This window comes from Nicotiana tomentosiformis, chromosome 7 (genome assembly GCF_000390325.3).
Source record: "Nicotiana tomentosiformis chromosome 7, ASM39032v3, whole genome shotgun sequence".
Taxonomy (NCBI): Eukaryota; Viridiplantae; Streptophyta; class Magnoliopsida; order Solanales; family Solanaceae; genus Nicotiana; species Nicotiana tomentosiformis.
In genome coordinates this window covers 85,150,755-85,172,698 of record NC_090818.1, presented here as the reverse complement: position 1 = coordinate 85,172,698, position 21,944 = coordinate 85,150,755, and the positions used below count along the sequence as shown (strand labels likewise).

The window sequence follows — 21,944 nt, the reverse complement described above, 5'->3', positions numbered from 1 at the left end:
ATTAATTTTTGGGGGGTAAAAGGTCTGCTGAAGCTCTTGATTTAGGTGGGTAAAGGGTCGGCTAAGAGCTTGTTCAAAAATTTCTTCAAAGGCGAGTATTTATAGGCTGATTTCTAGGGTTCTTGGTGTAACGACCCAACCGGTCATTTTGAGAATTAGCATCTCGTTCAGTGGCTTAAGGTCTCAAGCAGCTTTGTATTATATGTTATGACTTACGTGTGTGGTCGAGTTCGAATTTCGGATGATTTGGGATCAATTTGGAAGAAGGATTCTTGTTTTAGAAGCTTAAGCGGTAAGAGTTGATCGGAGTTTGACTTTTGGGTAGACGACTCCAAAATAGTATTTTGATGATTTCAATAGCTTTGTATGATGACTTTTGACTTAGGCATGCATCCGAATTTGAATTTGGAGGTCCGTAGGATAATTTGAAGTACTTTGGCAAAAATTAAAAAGTTGAAGTTTTGGAAGGTTGAGAGGTTTGATCGGGAGTTGACGTCGTTGATATTGACCTCGGATTCTGATTCTGAGAGTTGGATTAGCTCAGTTATGTCATTTGGGACTTGCATGCAAAATTTGACGTCATTCCGGGTTGATTTGAAATGTTTCGGCACGAGTTTTGGAAGTTGAAAGATTTGGAAATTCAAAAGTTCTATTCGTGGTGCGATTCATAGTTTCGACGTTGTTTGATGTGATTCCAGGCCTCGAGTAGGTCTGTGGTATGTTATGGAACATGTTGGTATGCTTGGACGGGGTCCCGAGGGCCCTGGGTGTGTTTCGGACGAGCTTTAGATCATTTTCATGCTTTGGGGAGGTCTGGTTCTGGTGCTTCGCACCTGCGGCATTTGGGAGCGCAGGTGTGGCTCCGCTTCTGTGTTATTCTGGTCGCTTCTGCAATGATTGAGGCCTGGGAGGAAGCTTGCTTCTGCGGAGTTTTGCACGCAGGTGTGATGGCCGCATTTGGCGCTTCTACGTTGTCGCTGGTGCGACTGTGTTTTCCGCAGATGCAGATCTTGGCCTGGTAAGTTGTGTTCGCAGATGCGAACTTTTTCTCGCAAATGCGAGGCCACAGATGCAGCATTTCTGTTTGCAAATGCGAAAGTGCTGGGTAGAAAGGTTATATTCGAGGGTTTGCCATTTTTACCAGATTTTGAGTTGTAGACCTCGACTTTGGGAGATGTTTCGTCGGTTTTTCAAGCAATTCATTAGGGTAAGTATTCTTTACCCGAATCTTATTATATTTTCCATTGTTATTTTCATCATTTAATTAGTGAATTAAGTTGGAAATTTGGGAAAAACTTGTAAAAATCTTTTAAAATGTTAAATGAGGATTTGACGGGCGATTCAGTATCGGAATTTGATAATTTTGGTATGGTTGGACTCGTATCGGAATGGGTATTCGGGTTTTATGAATTTTATCGGGTTCCGAGGTGCGGGCTCAAGGTTGACTTTTTAGTTTTAATTAAAGATCGAAGCTTTATTATCCAAAATTGTCTCCTATGAGTTTTATTTATGATTTAAAGTTATTTTAGCTAGATTTAAGCCGTCCGGAGATTGTTTCACTTGAGAGGTCATTTTAGAATATCGGTCTAGCTTCTTTGAGGTAAGTATCTTGCCTAACTTTGTATGAGGAAACTACCTCTTAGTATTTGAGTCATTTGTGCTAATTGTGTCATGTGAAGGTCGTGTGCGCGTGGTCACGAGTACGTACTCTGGCTTAATTGTGAAAAACTTGACCGTTTAGGGCTCTTAGGTTCTTATGTTCATTAGATATGAAGTTATTTTGTCATGTTAAATCCTCCTTTTACTACATTCACCCTTACGTGTCTTATTTAAAATTTATTGATTCATGTTTTACCCTTATTGCCAATTAAACTCGTATGTGCTTTAACTGAAGTTTTTGCCTCTTTTATTGCCATGTTATATCTTCCGTAATTGCTCAATTTTAATTGAAGTTATTATTATCTCTTCCGTAATTGCTCAACTTTAATTGAAGTTATTATTATCTCTTCCGTAATTGCTTAACCTTAATTGAAGTTATTATTAACTCTTCCATAATTACTTAGCCTTAATTAAAGTGTTGTTATCCCTTTCATTGTTGATGTATTCTTATTTGGGGTCATTGATTCATGCTCTCTCTCTTATCGTCAAATTGTACTTTTATGGAATCGTTGTTACACATTATCTTTCCCTTGTTGAGCTATTCTTATTGGGACCATTATTCCCTATTGTGTCTTTCGTTGTATGCCCGTTCTTCCGTTTCTTTGTGTTTTGAAGTTCCTGTATTGATTTACTTGTCGTATTCTCATGTTATTATTGTTGTTGTTGTTGTACTCAGTGTTGTTGAGCCGAGGACTATGCGTGATTGTGGTATTGAAACTGTTTTGAGAAAATATTGTGACATAGGGGCACATGTTGTGAAAGTCATTTTATTGTGTTGTTATGTTTTGGCACACGTGGTGGTTTTGAGAGGATTGTTGGGGTATTCGCACGTGAGTTGTCCGTACTGTTATTACTATTGATATTTGCACATGCCACGTGAAGAGGCAGGCTATATATGTGGGTTTGCGCATATGGCGAGACAAGGTGGGAACATTATTATGCGCGTGCGGTGATTCAAGACGGGCATTTACTTTATTATTGCGCACGTGGCGAGACAAGGTGGGATATATCGGGGAATGATTTGTGATGATCACTGATGGTCTGGGGGCATTGTTATTGTTTATATTTATGTAGTGGTGTGCCTACTTTGTGTGAGTTATACCGTGTACATTTTGTGGTGATCGTTTATTATGTGCCATTCATTGCCTCTACACTTACCTGTTGACTTGAATTGTGGTAGGACACTTGCACAAGCATACACGTAATGTAATCGCCCATATCGGTTTAAGCTGGTGTTATTGACCATTTACATGTACTCTCGTATACTTACCTTTGGTGTGAGAGTTGTTTTATTAGCACATGAGTTGTCCGTGCGATCATGAGTTATTGTTATTGTTGGCACGTGAGTGGTCCATGCAGATATTAGATATTGTCACTCTCTTGGCATGTAAGTCATCCGTACGGTTATGGATTGTAATGTGGGCACAAGATGCCAAGTGATTAGGGTTCATGAATCGGGACCCGTGATTTGAGATTTTGAGGTTTGGTGCCTCGTGAAAATTCTTGAATAAATCTGGCGTGAAAGCGGTTATTCTTATTGAGTTGTTACTTGCTTTTCCTTTATTTGTTTTCACCGGGCTTAAACTGTGTTCAGCTTACTTTATAGTGTTATTACTTATTTGTTCCCTGTTTCTAACTGTTGCTCTTAATTTCATATTACAAGCATTGCTTTGTTATTTTTATCATTCTTAGCTCTATATCAATATTCTCCCCTGTTAGTTCACATTTATACTCGTCCAGGTTATTTAGTCCAGGGTGTCTTGACTGTCCCTCGTCACTACTCCACCGAGGTTAGTCTTGATACTTACTGGGTACCGCTGTGGTGTACTCATGCTACGCTTTCTGCATATTTTTGTGCAGATCCAGGTATTTCAGAGTTGGTTGATCACTAGCTAGATGTTCGGGTGTTGCTGTGGAGACTCAAGGTAAACCTGTCGTCGCGTTCGCAGGCCTCGAAGTCACCTTCTGATTTAGTACTTGTACTGTTTATTTCTATTTCGAAACAGTGTACTTAGAAGACTTTCTAGTAAACTCAATAGAGCTTATGACTTGTACTACCGGTTTTGGGATTGTAAGTTTGTATAGAGATTTCTATTTCATATTTAACAGTTGTTGGTTGAATTTTTCAATTAATTCAGTAAGTTTTAGACATACTTAATTTTAGAGACTAGGTGCCGTCACGACATCCTATGGAGTTAAATTGGGGTCGTGACACCTGGTTTGGGCAGGATTTCAAAATTGAGTGAAAGCTATTGAACGTTTGAAATTTGAACATTGATGTTGCAGAAAATTAAATAAGGTGCAGAGCTTCTTGTTCAAAAATGGTAATGGCAAGTCTGCCATGGCTGAGCAACTATGGAATTTTTGAAAAAAAAGAAAGGGAAGAGAAGAAGCGTCTGTTTAGGAGAGAGAATTAAAATGTTAATTGTGTTTAGGTTTTTAAGAATGAAATAATGAATTTCTATCGTTGGATTGAGAGCTTATACAGCTGAGATTAAGTCTGGAATATTTATCAAAACGACGTAGTTTCGATGGGGTTTTAGAATGTTCTATAGTTGGGCTAAAGTGGAGGATTTTGGGCTGCTGGTTGGGCGGATTTGGGCTGACTTTGGCTTGTTCTTGGGCTATTCGGAGTAGCTAAAATTTTGCCTTTCCATTCTTCCTATATTTCTTTGGGCTTCTAACTTTAATAAAATAATTTAATAACCATATTATATAATACTATTAATATTAGCATATAAAATATCCATTACACTAATTGATAAGTATAAAACTCCAATGTTCTTGGAACAAATATTTATAAATCATAGAATTAAAGAAATATTACTATTTAACTAAACAAAGGAAAATGATATGCTTTTTCACAAAAAGGCGATAAGAATGAATGAACGAATGAATAATAATAATAATAATAATAATAATAATAATAATAATAATAATAATATGTATAGTAATAGTTTTATTATTAATAATAATAATAATAATAATAATAATAATAACAAACAGGCATAGTTTGTATTAAAACAAATAGTAGAATAATTACCTTATATTATTAGTGATATTAGAAGCTTAAAGAAATAATTTGGAAGAAAAGAGGGACAAAATTGGATGTCAACAGCTACCCCTCTTTGACCAGAGACGATGAAAGAGTTTTTGGGCAAAGAATATTGACTAAGTAGCCAATTTTGTCCCGACCAGCAAGGTTGAAATGGGACAAAGGGGACATAAAAAATGATCGCGGCCGAACTCCGGTTTCGAGTTGTCTACATATCTCGAGTTTCACGAGAATCGGGCCATATGTAGTTCAAGACTTATGGTACCTGGAGTAGGACTCAACTATTGATGCAGCTCTTAAAATGCTGCCCCAGTGTTGAATTATAGAGACAATGGATACCATGATTGAAAGAAAGATGTTTGAAATAAGGATTTGATTAGGAATTTTGAGAGTCAAGCCGAGCGGAGTCCGAAGTAGATCCTTGACCTTTGTCGGAGAGTTTGGTATTCCTCTCTAATAAATTACCCCAGTTCACTGCTAAGATATAGTTTCACGTTGCGCTATGTTTCCTGCAAAGCTTAACATACTAGGCAAATTCGTCGGTAGAGCAGATATTGAAATGCAATGTGTTGTAATCTTACGACACCTTTCAGGTGTTAACTTATACAATGCGGCCTTGTCGGCCAAAATGATTTGATGAAAATGTAGCTTTATGCCAATGATGGTTTTCAGCAATAACATGCGGTTTATAAATGTGCTTGGCAATGATTTCTGATAATGATGCATTTCAGTAATGACAATAAGAACATGACCATCTAGGCCGAAATAATTTAATGAAAAGCATGTGAATAGGTGCTAAAGTGTCCTGTTGTTCAGGCGGACAACCTTTTAGACTTCCTTTTGTCCTATGAATCAGGCCTCATGTACTATTAATCAGACGGACTACCTCATGGTCCTATTAATCAGGCGGGCAACTTTGTGTCCAATAATCAGGCAAGTGACCTTGTGTCCTATTAATAAGGTACCTCATGTCATATTAATTAGGCGAACGACCTCATGTCCTATTAATCAGGGAGACTACCTCATGTCTTATTAATCTGGCGGAATACCTTATGTCCTATTAATCATACGGACTACCTTATGTCCTATTAATCAGGCGGACGACCTCGTGTCCTATTAATCAAGCGAACGACCTTATGTCCTATTATCAGGTGGACAACCTTTTTGTCCTATTATCAGGTGGACGAACCTAGATGCAGCGCTTGATTTGCAATTTCAAATATTGGTGCGGTGTAGAAGCTTGGTGCGATGCTTGATTTGTAGTTATTGAATTCGTAATGCGGTACAGAGAGCTTGGTATAATTCCTTCTAAGTAACACATATTGATGGTGAAATGCAGAGAGCTTGGTGCAACACTTTTGCAATAGCGAATGGTGCGGTCTAGAGAGCTTGATGCAATGCCTTTGTAGTAGTGAATATGATGTGGCACTTGATTTGTAATTTCAAACATTGGTCCGTTACATAATAATAATAATAATAATAATAATAATAATAATAATATTAATATGTATAGTAATAGTTTTAATAATAATAATAATAATAACAAATAGGCACAGTTTGTATTAAAACAAATAGTAGAATAATTACCTTATATTATTAGTAATATTAGAAGCTTAAAGAAATAATTTGAAAAAAAAGGGACAAAATTGGATGTCAACACTTGTATATACGAGTTTTTATACGTGGTTCAAATAGTTTGTAAGTTTATCCTGATAATATACTTCTAAAGTTCCTACTATGTAGGTAGATAATTCAAATAATGATGTAAATCAATCTTTGAAAGATATATCTTGGGGACCTGGGCTTCAGGTCACAACAATGTCTAAGTACGTAGTGAATGGTTATAAGTTTCATACATCGGATTTCTCTAAGAATAAAAATAGCAACAACAACGGGGTGTGGGTTCAAGGTGGTGATGGCAACCAAGTTGGAGATATTGATTATTATGGTGTGGTCAAAGAAATATTACAAGTAGAATATACAGGTTGGCCATATAAGAAATTGATACTCTTTAGATGCAAATGGTTTGACCCAAATCCAACAAGAGGTACAAAAGTATACCACCAATATAATATAATTGAGGTTAATCATACGAGGGAGTATGATCACTATGATCCTTTCATAATTGCACATAACATTAGGCAAGTGTATTATGCTCCTTATCCATTGTGCCGGAATAAGTCCGATTGGTGGGTTGTAATAAAAAATAAGCATGTAGGTAGGGAAGTCGATAATGTGTTAGATGTTGCATATCAAAACGATAACTCTAGTGTTCACCAAATAGTGGACGATCAGTTAGAAAATGATTTGTTGCATCCTGAACGCATATTGGAAGAAGTTGATATAAATGAAGTAACAATTATAGAAAATGAAGACAAATAATCAACTGATTAAATTGAAACAAGTAAGGACGAAGAATTCTTGGATGAGGAACAATATGTCGGCGAGGATTAAAAAGTTAGTTTTTAAATCACTCTCGTGTTATAACTAGTTTCTTATAAGTTTCATTCTAAATATGTATTATATTATGTAGATGACAGGCAAGGGTCAAGGTAACAATGACCCTACTAGTTTTCGGGGTCGAGAAAAGGCTAGGAAGGGAAAGAGGAGGGTAGAATCTGGTGATAATACTACTCTCTCATTTTCACCCTCTTCAAAGATGCCTATGGCTTATCCTCCACCACACGGCTATACTAAGCTTCCACAGCATCACCAGGCCTATACCTTCATCCAGACACCGGGTCTTCCATCACAGGGCCATAGGACTATACGTCCAACATACAGTCCAACTGCCTTACAACCACGTATATTGCAGCCATCTGCATCACAGCCACGTAGATCGCATCCCTACACATCACAGCCACATGGATCACAGTCATCCCTATAACAGCCATATGGGTCACAGCCATCTGTATCACAGCCACATGAATCGCATCAAGCTATGTCACAGTCACAGGGATCGCAACCATCTTCATCATCGGCTCCATTCATTTCAAGACTTCGTCTACGAGACCGTAGCTCTGAGCCCCCATCTACACCGTCTACACATGCCTCTGATACACATGTTGAGGATGATGATCCCAAGCTAGTGCATTATGATCGCTATGGCAGGATCATCATAGTCCCTGAGGGTAACGAGTAAGAGTTACTTGTTATTTTTGCGTTTGTTATTTTATAATGTTTTTACTAATATTTTCATATATTTTTATTGTTAAATTACAGGTTCAGGCCGGGTAAGCAAATTACGAAGATAATCACCAATGCGATCAAAAATCTTTATGATGGCCCCTATGCGACTTGGAGTGATTTCCCATACTCGCTAAAGGAGCAAATTTTCAATCAATTTAAGGTACAAATATTCTTTTAAGTGGTTTAATAATTTATATTTATGATATTTTCATCTAATATTTAACATTTGAAATGTAGAGTAAGTGTGTATGGGAAGACTGTTATAGCGAGGAAGTGGCTGCAAATTTTCATCTTAAAGCCTGCAAGAGATTGGCGGATCATTTCTCGGATAGTAGAAAGAAGAACAAGAGGGCTGACTAGTGTCTGCAGCATTTATGGGATGATTTGTTAAGGCAATGGCAGACCAAGCAATTCTTACAGAAGAGCGAACTAGGGAAGAAAGCTCGCTCATTCGAGAAAAGAGGCTCCTTGCACTCTGGAGGTGCTATCAGCATTAGGACAATAAGAAGAAGATTGGTAATTGCTTAAATTATTACGTCTTTACTTTTCTAAGTATATCAATTCTATTTATTAACCAAATTAATTTATTTTCAAGAAAAGAAGTATGGGCGTCCAATGCACCATGATGAGCTATTCAAGGAGACGCATATTATAAAAAAGAAGAAAGAGGGGGATGCAGATAGGTGGGTCGAGGACGGAGCAGAGACTACATATATAAGCTTTCAATTTTCCTTAAGTGTTATAATTTACTTTCATAAGATTTTTTATATACTAATTTAATTTAAAATAATATAGGGTCGCTACCAAAGTAACGTGGATGACTTCATAGACAGCCAGCTGGTGAATCGGACGATCCAACCCAACTTTCGGATGAGTAGGCTGAAAGAATATGGTTGGAGGTTGTAGGCAGTCCAAAAAAGGAAAAGGTATACGGGCTTCCTGAGAAAAAATTCCATTATTATATGTGTGGAATGCAAGGAATAGGGACTTCCTTACAGGGCGAGGCACTTAATAGGGAGAGCCTCTCGGCTATGCAGGAGACAGTGACAAGGCTTACATCCGATTTAGAAATGGCCAAGGAAAGAGAAAGGCTTAGAGATGCTCAAATCCTTGGTATGCAAGCTCAAATCAGAACTCTCCTTTCTACTGAAACTTTTTCGTTGCCCCGTTCTCGTGAGTCATCGCCAGAGGCTCGACCTCCACGTGAGCGTTCCTCCGGTCCTCCCCGTGATCGTTCTACCCATCCTCCACGTGATCATTCTTTTCGTCCTCCACAAGACCGTTCATACCATCTTGTAGATGAAAGTTCATCAAATAGTAGTGATATTGTAGAAAATACCCCTTGACCAATACTTTGATATACTTTGAACTAGACTAATAGAACTTGTTGTAATTACTTAGTTTTTGATTAGTTTTGAATGGTGATGTTTAATTGAACTTGTTTGTTTTAAAGTATTAATTGGATGTTTGGTTGGATTTGTGGTGAATTAGGGGTGTTTGTGGTGAATTGGGGGTTATTTGATGTGAATTGGGGGTATTAGTATGTTATTTGTATTTGGCAGGTAGGGTAGCTACCAAAACATGCATTTTCTACCAAAATTATTCCCAGAAAACCGATCGACCTTGGTCGCTAACTAAAAAAAATTTAAATTGCAAAATACCGACCAATGTTGGTCAGTTGGTGCATACTGAATTCCTAAAAACTCAACCTTACCGACCAACTTTGGTCGGTAAGTTGGTTGCCATGTACAGATTACCGACCAACGATTGTCGGTATTATTAAATTTTAATTATTTATAAAAAAATATATTTTCTAATACCGACAAACGTTGGTCGGTATATAAAATATTATATGATTAATTTATTTTTCATTACCGATCAAAATTGGTCGGTAATCAAAATTATTAAATTTAGAACACCGACGACCGTTGGTCAGTATAATTAAATTATTAAAATAATATTCCGACCAATATTGGTCGGTAAGTCAATTAAATTGTCGAATGGTCGTGTAGAGCATACTGACCAAAGTTGGTCGGTAATTTCCTATCGACTTTGATCGGTATACTCTATCAACTTTGAAAATACCGACCACACATAAATGGTCACATTTTGGACGGTTATTGGCCATTACCGACCGATTGTGGTCGATTTTTTCGGATGATTTTAAGCGGATTTTTAGTAGTATGATATGCTTAACCATCCAGGATGCTTGCTTTGGGATGGCCATATTCTGTATCCGTTGACCCTTAGGGCTTGTTTGGTGCGGAGATAAGTTATGCGGGGATTAAGTTATGCATATATTATTTATACAAGTTTTGGTTATGCAGGAATTAATTCTTTTTGAATGCTTAATTTGTTGTATAAAATACTAGTCCCACATTATATAATTTAAAGTTATTTTTTTTTTTTAACTAAATCATCCTTAAACAAGAATTTAAGAATACAATAGAACGAATGACTCTTTATCAAAATAGCAACCAAATATTTTATAAATTGTCCAAATTTTTATACGAAGATTAAAATACTAATCAAATATTGTAATAAGTTATGCTAGATTTCATACATAGTTATGCATATATTAATATATAATGAAGGCAAAACAAATCACCCTTTAATATAATGGGCAATGATCCTTGTGATTCATAATTTGTCCTACTAATGGGACAAGCCCTGGCAGGTATTTGCAATATCAACTTTGTTTCACAGTTGAAGATTAATTAAATTAAGTCCTCCAACAGATTTGGGCACATATACTCTATCCCAAGCAACTAGGGATTTCTTAATGATTGCATTTGCACCAGACCATATATAGCTTCTGTAAAAAGCCATTATCAGTTTCAGCACTTTAGCAGATAATATGAATAATCGATACAAATGGAGAATAACTAATAACTCGAAATCACAAACCTTGAGAATTCATTAATACAAGAATAGCTTTATGGCTCACATAATCGGAATAACATAATCAAGTGCATCAAGTAATATAAGGACAATAAAGAAAAGTAAAAACATGAGACAATAAAAATAAAGAATTAACAGGTAGGAACATGTAGCAGATAAGCAGATATTGAGTGAGAAATGTATAAATTGAAACATGTAATAGCTAAATGACAGATAACAAGTAACGCATGTACAACAACTAAGAACATGGAGCAATCAAAGCATGTAACAAGAGATAACATAGAATAAGTGATGACATGAAAGTAAATAGCCCAACCCATATGCTTTATGTCGCGACCCCAATTTCCCTCCGTAGGATATCGTGACGGCACCTAGTCTCTAAGACTAGGTAAGCCTAATACTTACTAAATAAATAGAAGAATTCAACCATCGAATGATAAGTATGAGATAAAAATCTTATACACAATTACAATTCCCAAAACCGGTAGTACAAGTTATAAGCTCTACTGAGTTTGCTAGAAAAATCCCTAAATGCAACTGTTCAGGATAGTTTAAACAGTACAATGAAAATATTAAAAGGTGACTCTGAGGCCTGCGAATGCGACGGCATGTTTACCTTGAGTCTCCACAGCTCGATCAGCCAGCTAATAATCAACAACAACCGTGGCACCTGCATCTGCACAAAATAAATGTGCAGAAGCGTAGCATGAGTATACCACAACGGTACCCAGTAAGTATTAAGACTAACCTCGGTGGAATAGTGACGAGGGACAGTCAAGATACCTACCGGACTAAACAACCTGAACAAGTGTGAAGGTGAACTAACAGAGAAAAATAATATTAATATACAACTAAACAGGATAAGGAATACCAAACCATACTTGCAACGAGACACCAATAACAACAATATTTAACAAGAAGCAGTCAGGTAATAATGATGTAGAATAAGTTGGACAAAGTTTAAGTCTGGTGAAATCAAAATAAAGGAAAAACCAATAACAACTCAATAAGAATAACTGTTGTCACACCTGATTTGTTCAAGCATTTTTACGAGGTACCGAACCTCATAATCACAGCTCACGGGTCTCAATTCTTGAACCCTAATCACTTGGTATCTTGTGCCCACATTACAACTCATATCCGCACGGACGACTCACATGACAATAGAACATCCCTCATACAGAAGGCAAGTAAACAAGAGTATGTAAAATGGTTAATGATGTCGGGATTCACCTTTTGAAACCGATATAGGTGTTTTAACTCGTGTATGCTTGTGCAAGTGTTCCACCACAATTTCAATCAATAAATAGGAGTAGATATAATGAATGGCACATGAGAAATGATCACCATGAAATATACAGTGTAATAAAAGCAGCAATGAAGTTTGAAGCAGCGACCAACACAACAAGGTTAGCTACATAGAACAGAGAAAAAATTGCATCATGGAGGAAAACAATTAGTAGTATGCTAAGAAAAACAACAATCAAAGACAAGTGCACAGAAAAGGAGAAATGACAACAAGAGCCCTCCCGAGGTACCGCCTCGTAGTCTCAAATCGTAAAAATGAATCACAGCTTTCCTTATATCGCCGCGGGATCCTTTATATTTAGTTTTGAAAATTATTTTCCAGAAATAACATCTCGCGTTTTAGCCCACCTTATCATACCGCATGGCTTCTAGTAGTTCCCCTACTGGCCACTTGTTTCAAGCCCACATTATCTCACTACATGTGTTTCAACACCCAGATCTTATACCACCACATGCGTATCAATAATAACAACAGCACGGCAGAAACCTCGTGTAACACAATAACAACCGCACGGCAAAAATCTCGTACAAACACAATAACAACCGCACGGCAGAAACCTCGTGAAACACAATAACAACCGCACGGCAGAAACCTCGTGCAAACACAATAACAATTCTCTCAACAAAACACGTATGCCAAAAACATAACAACTCAAATAAATAACTTTCATAATATGTGCCCATGTGCCACAATATTTCCTCAAAATAGTTTTAATATCACAACCACACATAGCCCTCGGCCAATAACACTGAATACAATAGCAACAAAAATAATAACACGAGAATACGTCAAGTAAATTAACACAAGAACTTCAAAACACAAAGAAACGGAAGAACGAACTCACAAAGAAAGACACAACAGGAAAATAATAGTCTCAACAAGAATAATTCAACAAGAGAGAGGTAATGTATAACAATGATTCCACGAAAGTGCAATTCGACAACAAGAGAGATAGCATGAATCAATGACCCCAAATAAAAATACGTCAACAATGAAAGGGATAACAAACTTTAATTAAGGCTAAGCAATTACGGAAGAGATAATAATAATTCCAATTAAGGTTAAACAGTTACGGAAAGGATAGCATGATGATAAAAAGGGGCAACAACTTCAATTAAGGCACGTAAGAGTTTAATCAGCAATAAGGGTAGGACATGAAGTAATTAATTCCAATTAAGATACGTAAGGGTGAATTTAGTAAATGAGGGATTTAACATGACAAAACAACTTCATATTTAATGCACATAAGAATCTAAGAGCCATAAACGGTCAAATTTCCACAAATAAGCCCGAGCACATACTCGTCACCACGCGTACACGGCCTTCACATGACACAATTAGCACAAATGACTCAAATCCTAAGGAGTAGTTTCCCCACACAAAGTTAGGCAAGATACTTACCTCAAAGAAGCTAGACCGATACTCTAAAATGACCTTTTCAAGAGAAACAATCTCCGGACGGCTCAAATCTTGCCAAAATAACTTCAAATCATAAATAAAGCTCATAAGAAATAATTCCGGATAATAAAGCTTCGGTCTTTAATTAAAACTAAAAAGTCAACCCCTGGGCCTGCATCTCGGAACCCGGCCAAAATTATAAAATCCGAACACCTATTCGATAATGAGTCCAACCATACAAGAAATATCAAATTTCGATATCAATTCGCCCTCCAAATCCTCATTTTATATTTTGAAAGATTTTCTCAAAAATTCCCATTTCCCTAACTCAAACCACTAATTTAATGATAAAAATAAAGATGGAATCATGAAATAAAATCAAATTCGGGTAGAGAACACTTACCCCAAACCAACACATGAAGAACCCCTCAAATATCACTCAAATCTGAGGCCTACAACTCAAAATATGATTAAAATGGTCAAACCCTCGAAATAGAGTTCTTATAACTCTGCCCAGGCATTCCTCTTATACGATCGCGGAACACACCTCGCGATCGCGGAACACAAAAATCAGTGCTCAAGGAAATGAGCTATGTGTTCGCGAAAAACACCTCGCGAACGAGATGAACAGATTGGCCAACCTTCGCGAACGCATACCAAATCTAGCAAGCGCGACGAGTAATATTCCACCAGTCTCTAATTCCCTTATGTGAACGCGGAACACCCTACGCGAACGCGAACAACAACCAATTGAACCTTCGCGAACTCATGACCACTGTCGCGTCCGCGATGAGCAAACATGCTGAGTTTCCCAGAATCACTTCGCGATCGCAGCTTCATCTTCGCGATCGCGAAGAGCAATAGCAACACCAGAAACCAACAACTCAAAAGCATGAAGAAATGGCCCGTAGCCCATCCGAAACACACCCGAGGCCCCCGGGACGTCAACCAAATATACCAACACATTCTAAAATATGATATGAACTTAGTCAAAGCCTCAAATTACATCAAACAACGCCGAAACTTCAAATCGTACCTCGAATCGAACTCATAAATTTTCAAATCTTCTAACTTTCAAAACTCGCGCCGAAACATATCAAATCACTCCGGAATGACGTCAAATTTCGCATGCAAGTTCCAAATGACATAACGGAGCTAATTCAACTCTCGAAATCGCATTTTGACCCTGATATCACCAAAGTCAACTCTCGGTCAAACCTCTCAACCTTCTAAAATTTTAACTTTCTAATTTTCGTCGAAATGCTTCAAATTACCCTACGGACCTCCAAATCCGAACGCACGCCTAAGTCCAAAATGACCATACATAGCTATTGGAATCATCAAAATGCCATTTCGGAGTCGTCTACACAAAAATTAAATTCTGGTCAAATTTTACCGCTTAAGCTTCAAAAACATGAATCCTTCTTCCAAATAGATCCCAAATCATCCAAAAATCGAACTCGACCACACACGCAATTCATAGCACATAATACGAAGCTGCTCGAGACCTTGCGCCACCGAACGGAACGTTAATTCTCAAAACGACTTGTCGGGTCGTTACACTTTAACCCTAGACAGCGCATATACACTCGTCACCTCGCATATATGTCGTTCACATACATAATTCACGTAACAAATAGACCAACAAGTCATAATTCCCTCAAATCAAAGTTAGACACGACACTTACCTCTTTGCGCAACCATCTCAACAATAAACCACGGTTTTTCCTTTCGAACAACCCTCCAAACCAATTAGATCTAGCCAAATATCATTCAAACAATTCAAAATAAGCTTTAGAAACTACCCACGAATGAAAAAGGTTCAATCTTTGATAAAATCGCTTGGTCAAAATTTGAGATCCGAACCAAAACCCGATTACCCATTCAGTCCCGAGCCCGGTTATGTGATTTTTAAAAAAAATATGACCTCAATTTGAGGTCTAAATCTCAATTTTACAAAATCCCTCAATTCTCTCCAAAACTCTTAATTTCTACCATGAAAATCCTAGATTAGATAATAAAAATACATGAAAAGTAATGGAGAATTGATAGAAAGTGAATTAGAGTTGTTTACCAATGAATTTGGAAAGAAAAGGTTCTTCAAAAATTGTCTCTAAAGTGTTTGGGGTTGAAAAATGGTGTGAAATAAGCTAAGTCCCATTTTTTCCCTCTTAAAACTAGCTGCAAGTATCGCATTTGCAGACATTTGTTCGCAGATAAGAAGTTTGCATATGCGACACACTGATTGCAAATGCGATCAGTGCATCAAATGGGCAGGGGTCAAAAATGCGAACTACCCACCCATCGCGGATGCGAGCTTAGCTTCGCAAATGCGAAGCTACCCCAACACTACACTTCATCGCAAATGTGATGCCTTTGTCGCAAAAGCGAACACAGTGAACTTCACAAAAGCGACTTGCTCTTCACAAATGCAAAGACGCAGCCCCCAGTCAGTGCTCTCAAATGCGGTCTCTTGACCACAAAAATGAGGCTTGAAAATGCGAGTCAGACCTTGCAAATGCGAGATCTACGACTGAACACCAGAACTTGAATGCACCAGCAGTTCAAAAATCAACCAAACTCTTCCGTAACACATTCGAAACTCACCCGAGCTTGGGCTCCAAGCCAAACATGCACACAAATATAATAACATTCTACAAACTTGCTCGCTACCTCAAATCATCAAAATAACATCAAATAACAAGAATTGATCATCAAACTCATGAATTTCAACTTTAAAACTCATTTTCACAATTTTTCACATAACGCGCTGAAATGCGCTCGGGTCACCCCGGACCCCAACCAAACGTGCATAGAAGTCCAAAAATATCATACGAACCTACCGTAATCGTCAAAAATACGGATCTGAGGTTATTTACCACAAATGTTGACAGTGGTCGAGTCAAGTCCCATTTTAGGCCAAAATCACATTTTTCTTCAAAATCTTACGTAAAAACTTTTCGAAAAACGACACAGACCACACACGCAAATCAAGAAACATTAAATGAAGCTAATAGAGGTCTCAAAATACGGAAATAAAGGCCAGTACTCAAAATGACCTATCGGGTCTCACAGAAACTCAACAAGTTTATACGGCCACTCTTTTAAAGCCCTCAATTAATTCTGTACTACCAGATATTGTTATAATATTAGTTTCTTTCATAATTAAACAAGAGAAATTTCTCTTATTTCTTAATATGGTGTGCGTCGTAGCACTATCCAAAAGACATATTTCTTCTTTATTATTCATATGGCCAAATGAAGACTCGAAGTTTTCATATTCTTCATGAAGAAAAAAAATGCATTATAAGTAATATTGAAAATTTTAAGAACAAAAGAAACTATATTTAGGAAAGTAAATACTCACAACATAAAAAGTTTTATTCAAAATATGAACTTCATAAAATAAAAAGAATAATTATTCTTATAATTTTTTTCAATAATAAGTCTTCAGTCATGATGCTCAAAAAAGTCTCCAGCTTTTAAATGAGTAATATCTGCGAGGCCTTTGTAAATATCATCTTTATAAACAAGGTTTGCTTCTACTTTATCATGATTATTCGTACGTCACACCTCAATATTATTTTGAAAGGTCAAGTGAGTCTTAACTTTATTTTATTTCCTTTTATAGAGGCTTGATAAAATTTAATAAAATATTCAGGCGCACAGCAAATTCGTGCCCAATGATTTTTCAAACCACATCGGTGGCAAATATTGCCTTTGCCTTTTGAAAAATTATTCTGAAAACCCTTATTGTTCTCTTGTTTATAAGGACCACCACCATGTCGATTATTATTTCGTCTCTTGCCATACCCACTCATATTCATACGATCGCGATAATTATTTTATCTTCTTTCAAACTTTTGATCTATCGCTACCACATTCGCTTCAGAGATTGAAGTTGATCCAATGAGACGGGCTTCATGATTTTTCATTAAAAGGATATTATGTTGTTCAGCCACCAAAAGGCATGAAATTGACTTAGAATATTTTTTTAAAGCCCTTTTCACGGTATTGTTATTGTAACACTATATTTGAAGCATGAAAAATGAAAAAGAGTCTTTTCCAGCATGTCTTCATCATTCATACATTCCCCACATAATTTTAATCGGGAAGTTATTCTATATACGACAAACTTTTGGCGATATAACGACCTTTAGGTTGTCATATCATTTTATTTTCAAACTAGTCCATAATCGAGATGACGAAGAAAAATCATGACTTTCACTTTATCCTAACTTATACTTCATTTAATTCTTTAATAATGTCACCAAGACCTTTAGCATCAAGGTAAATTTTAACATACCCATGGCAAATAATTATTTCCAGAAATATCAATTGCCACAAATTCAAGTTTTAATAAATTCGACATAGTAAAAATCTTTTAAGAAGAATATAAAACCCGGAAGATCCAGTTTAGGTATTTGAGTATTCTACTTAGCTTGGATAATAAATTCAAGTTTTAATAAATTCGACATAGTAAAAATCTTTTAAGAAGAATATAAAACCCGGAAGATCCAGTTTAGGTATTTGAGTATTCTACTTAGCTTGGATAATTATTAAAGGGAAGAAAGTTTATTGTAATTGAAACAAATGAATCTAAATCTTATTCGTTCTCAAACCCAAAAGAATTGAAGAACTTTTTGTTGTAAAAAAACAATAGTAATACAACAATAGCTACATTTTCAGCCTTGAAATTTGAAAATAGTCACAGAAGTTTTCCAATTTCACATGACAATGGCACTAGTAAAATTTCACATGTCAATGTATATGCATTGAATCTCCATGGAAGTGAGTATTTTTCAATTACTTTTCAGCCTTAATTAAAAAATAATCACTCTTGCAAATTTCAAATTTCACATGACAATGTACTGGTATTTTACCTATGGAATTTGAATTTCCATAACAAATTAACAATGGCTGAAAAGTGACTATTTGTTAATTTTATTCGAGACTAAAATTAAGTCAGTTAGTGGGACAGAAGTAATTTCTGTAATCTACATTCCACCAAGTCCATTAATTATAATCTCACGCAATCTACTTAATAAGAAGCTACGAATAGATACCTGTTTAAAAACGTGATATAGTTAAAATCATTTAAACAATGATAATTTACAGATCCTCTCAATAATATGTCACTCTAAGATACAAGTCGATCTCTAAGATAATATGTCACTTTTTGTTGTAAAAAAACAATAGTAATACAACAATAGCTACATTTTCAGCCTTGAAATTTGAAAATAGTCACAGAAGTTTTCCAATTTCACATGACAATGGCACTAGTAAAATTTCACATGTCAATGTATATGCATTGAATCTCCATGGAAGTGAGTATTTTTCAATTACTTTTCAGCCTTAATTAAAAAATAATCACTCTTGCAAATTTCAAATTTCACATGACAATGTACTGGTATTTTACCTATGGAATTTGAATTTCCATAACAAATTAACAATGGCTGAAAAGTGACTATTTGTTAATTTTATTCGAGACTAAAATTAAGTCAGTTAGTGGGACAGAAGTAATTTCTGTAATCTACATTCCACCAAGTCCATTAATTATAATCTCACGCAATCTACTTAATAAGAAGCTACGAATAGATACCTGTTTAAAAACGTGATATAGTTAAAATCATTTAAACAATGATAATTTACAGATCCTCTCAATAATATGTCACTCTAAGATACAAGTCGATCTCTACCTTTTCGATTCTATGTTGACTCCTAAAGTTTTTACAAATATTAGTATATTACTTTAAATCAGATATTGCAATTTTGAGAAAATAGGTTGAGAACTATGAATTTTTGCTGAAATTTGGGAATAAAAAGTGATACAAAAAAACATAAGTCTTGCACTAGGGGTGTGTTTGATACGACGGAAAATATTTTCCTAGAAAATATTTTTCTAAAAAATGAGTTGTATTAAATATTTTCTTATTTGGTGGATGAGTGGAAAAAAATTCGATAAATATTTTTAATATTTGTTTAGAGGATAGAATATAATTTTTTAGTAAAATAATTTTTTTTATGCTACTTTTCTTACCCTTCCCCAAATCGTCATGTTTCCTATGCTCCCCTCCCTCTACCGAACCCTACAACATTTTAAGAAGTCTATTTTCTTTAAAAGTTTAATTATTTTTAAAAAACTTCACACAAACCAAAGTAGCTAGTGTGCTGCTTTAATTTTTGACGCAAAAATAACATTGAAAATATTTTCATTCGTACCAAAACACAGCCTAGATTTCGCAGCCCAAAGATCTTTTAAAACAAAAAGGAACTAATAAAAGACCACATGGATAAATGAAGATGTGAGTCTAAACCAGGCCCCCAAATCATTAGGATATCAGAGGGAGCAGACATGTCGACTCAATGATTCAATTTCTGTGCACATAACCATGCTTCCTTCATTTCTAATTGTCCAGAGCATCGGCTTATTGTGCACAGATCTACGTTTCTACCATGACTCTTAAAATTACTAGTACTAATTTTTACTATGGAAAAAGCAAACTACTTGTGCTACAAGAACACAAACAGAATAGAAAAGTATAATGGAGGAAACAGAAAATGAGAACACAGATAGAGCGAAGAAACGACGAGATATGTAAAGTCTCGTTATAATATATATATAGAGAGAGCTTCTAGGGTTTCTACAACGTAACTCATCAGCAGAAGATATGGTTACAATGTTACACTGGACAGGCCCACATACGAATTAGTTATCACTTGAAGCCCAAATCAAGGTGCTGTTTGCATCAAAACTTTTGGAAGAATAAGCCGAAATAGGGACTCAATATGTTCATTAAAGTGTTTATTTTCTTGTTAAATTATATTATTTATTTTCACTTTAAATTTTTTCTATAGGAACATGCTCTCTGCATCCTAAGGGTAGGGGTAAAGTCTGCATACACACTACCCTCTCAAACCTCACTTGTGGGACTCTATTGAGTGTTGTTGTTGTTGTAGAACTTTATGTTAACGACCTGATAGGTCGTTTTGAGTACTAGCTGCCTTTTCTGTGTTTCGAGACATTTTATAGCTCGATTTGATGATTTATGACTTGTGTGCGTGGTCCGCGTTAATTTTCGAAAAGTTTATATGCGAAATTTTAAAGAAAATATGATTTTTGACTTTAAAAATGGCTAGAGTTGACCACGATCAATATTTTTGGTAAACGGCCTCGAATCGGTATTTTGACGATTTCGGTAGGTTCGTATGATGATTTTGGACTTGTACTCATGTTTGGTCGGGTCCCGGGTAACCCGAGACCGTTTCAGCGCATTATGTGAAAAGTTAAAAAATTGAGTTATGAACATAAAAATCTTGAGTTTTAATGATCGATTTTTGATTTTAGATATTATTTTGATATTTTGAGCTTGAGAGCAAGTTTATATGATATTATTATACTTGTGTGAATGTTCGGATTGGATTCCGATGGGCTCAGATGAGTTTCGCATACGTTGTAGATAGTTTTGGCATAGCTAATGAAATCTGGTGTTGTGAATCTACAGGTCTCACATTTGTAGAGACCTGTTCGCAAATGCAAGCTTCGAATTTTCAATGTCAGGCTCGCATTTGCAAAGTGGGACAGGGGACTGGGAACTTCGCTTATGTGAAGAACAAGTCGCATTTGCGAAATGGAGGGACCTCGCATTTGCGGCTTTGGTGTCGCATTTGATAGGAAGATGTGGAGGTCGAGTATTAGAATTGTAGGTTAGGATGTAGTTGAGTCTCGACTTAGATCGTACCATTGTGGGACTAGCCAGGTAGGGTTTTTATCTAAGATAACTAGTGACAATGTTGTGTTTTACTACTTCGCTTTTTAGTGCATGTCCTATTTACTAGCTATCGCTTTTGCTTTGCATTTTTCTTATTTATTTCATGGTGTTCCTATTTTTCCTATGATTGTTGTGGTGATACTAATATTGTCTCCTTTTGTCCTTTTGTCTTTTTATTTTCTTGAGCCGAGGGTCTTTCGAAAATAATCTCTCTACTCCTTTGGGGTAGGGGTAAGGTCTGCGTACACACTACCCTCCCCAGACCCTATTAGTGGGATTTTACTGGGTTGTTGTTGTTGTTATTGTTGTTGTGTCGCATTTGCGACTCTGGAAGGCTGGGCACAACTTTGCTTTTGCGAAGTTTGGTCCGCATTTGCGATTGAGGGACCTTCGCAAATGCGAAGGGTAATTCGCAATTGCGATAACTGGAAGGCTTCGCACTAATCGCATTTGCGATCAGTGGTTTGTATTTGCGGACATCGCTTGTTCGCAATTGCGATACCTGCAGTTGGATAAAATATGAGAATTTTAGGACGTAGCTCAGTTTACACCATCTTTTTGAACCTTAGACTCTATAGAAGCAATTTTGAAGAATAATTTTTTCCCAACTTCATAGGTTAGTAACTTTAATTTTTTTTTATTAAATTTTCAATACTTTTTA

At 36.2% G+C, this 21,944-nt stretch overlaps 1 non-coding gene across 1 annotated transcript; it reads right to left on the bottom strand.

Annotated features, from left to right (window-relative positions):
- Positions 1 to 19,812: 19,812 nt before the first annotated feature.
- On the bottom strand, positions 19,813 to 19,918 carry LOC117275594 (small nucleolar RNA snoR100). Its single transcript, XR_004505782.1, has one exon. It is a non-coding gene; the product is annotated as a small nucleolar RNA snoR100 (small nucleolar RNA).
- Positions 19,919 to 21,944: the final 2,026 nt, after the last annotated feature.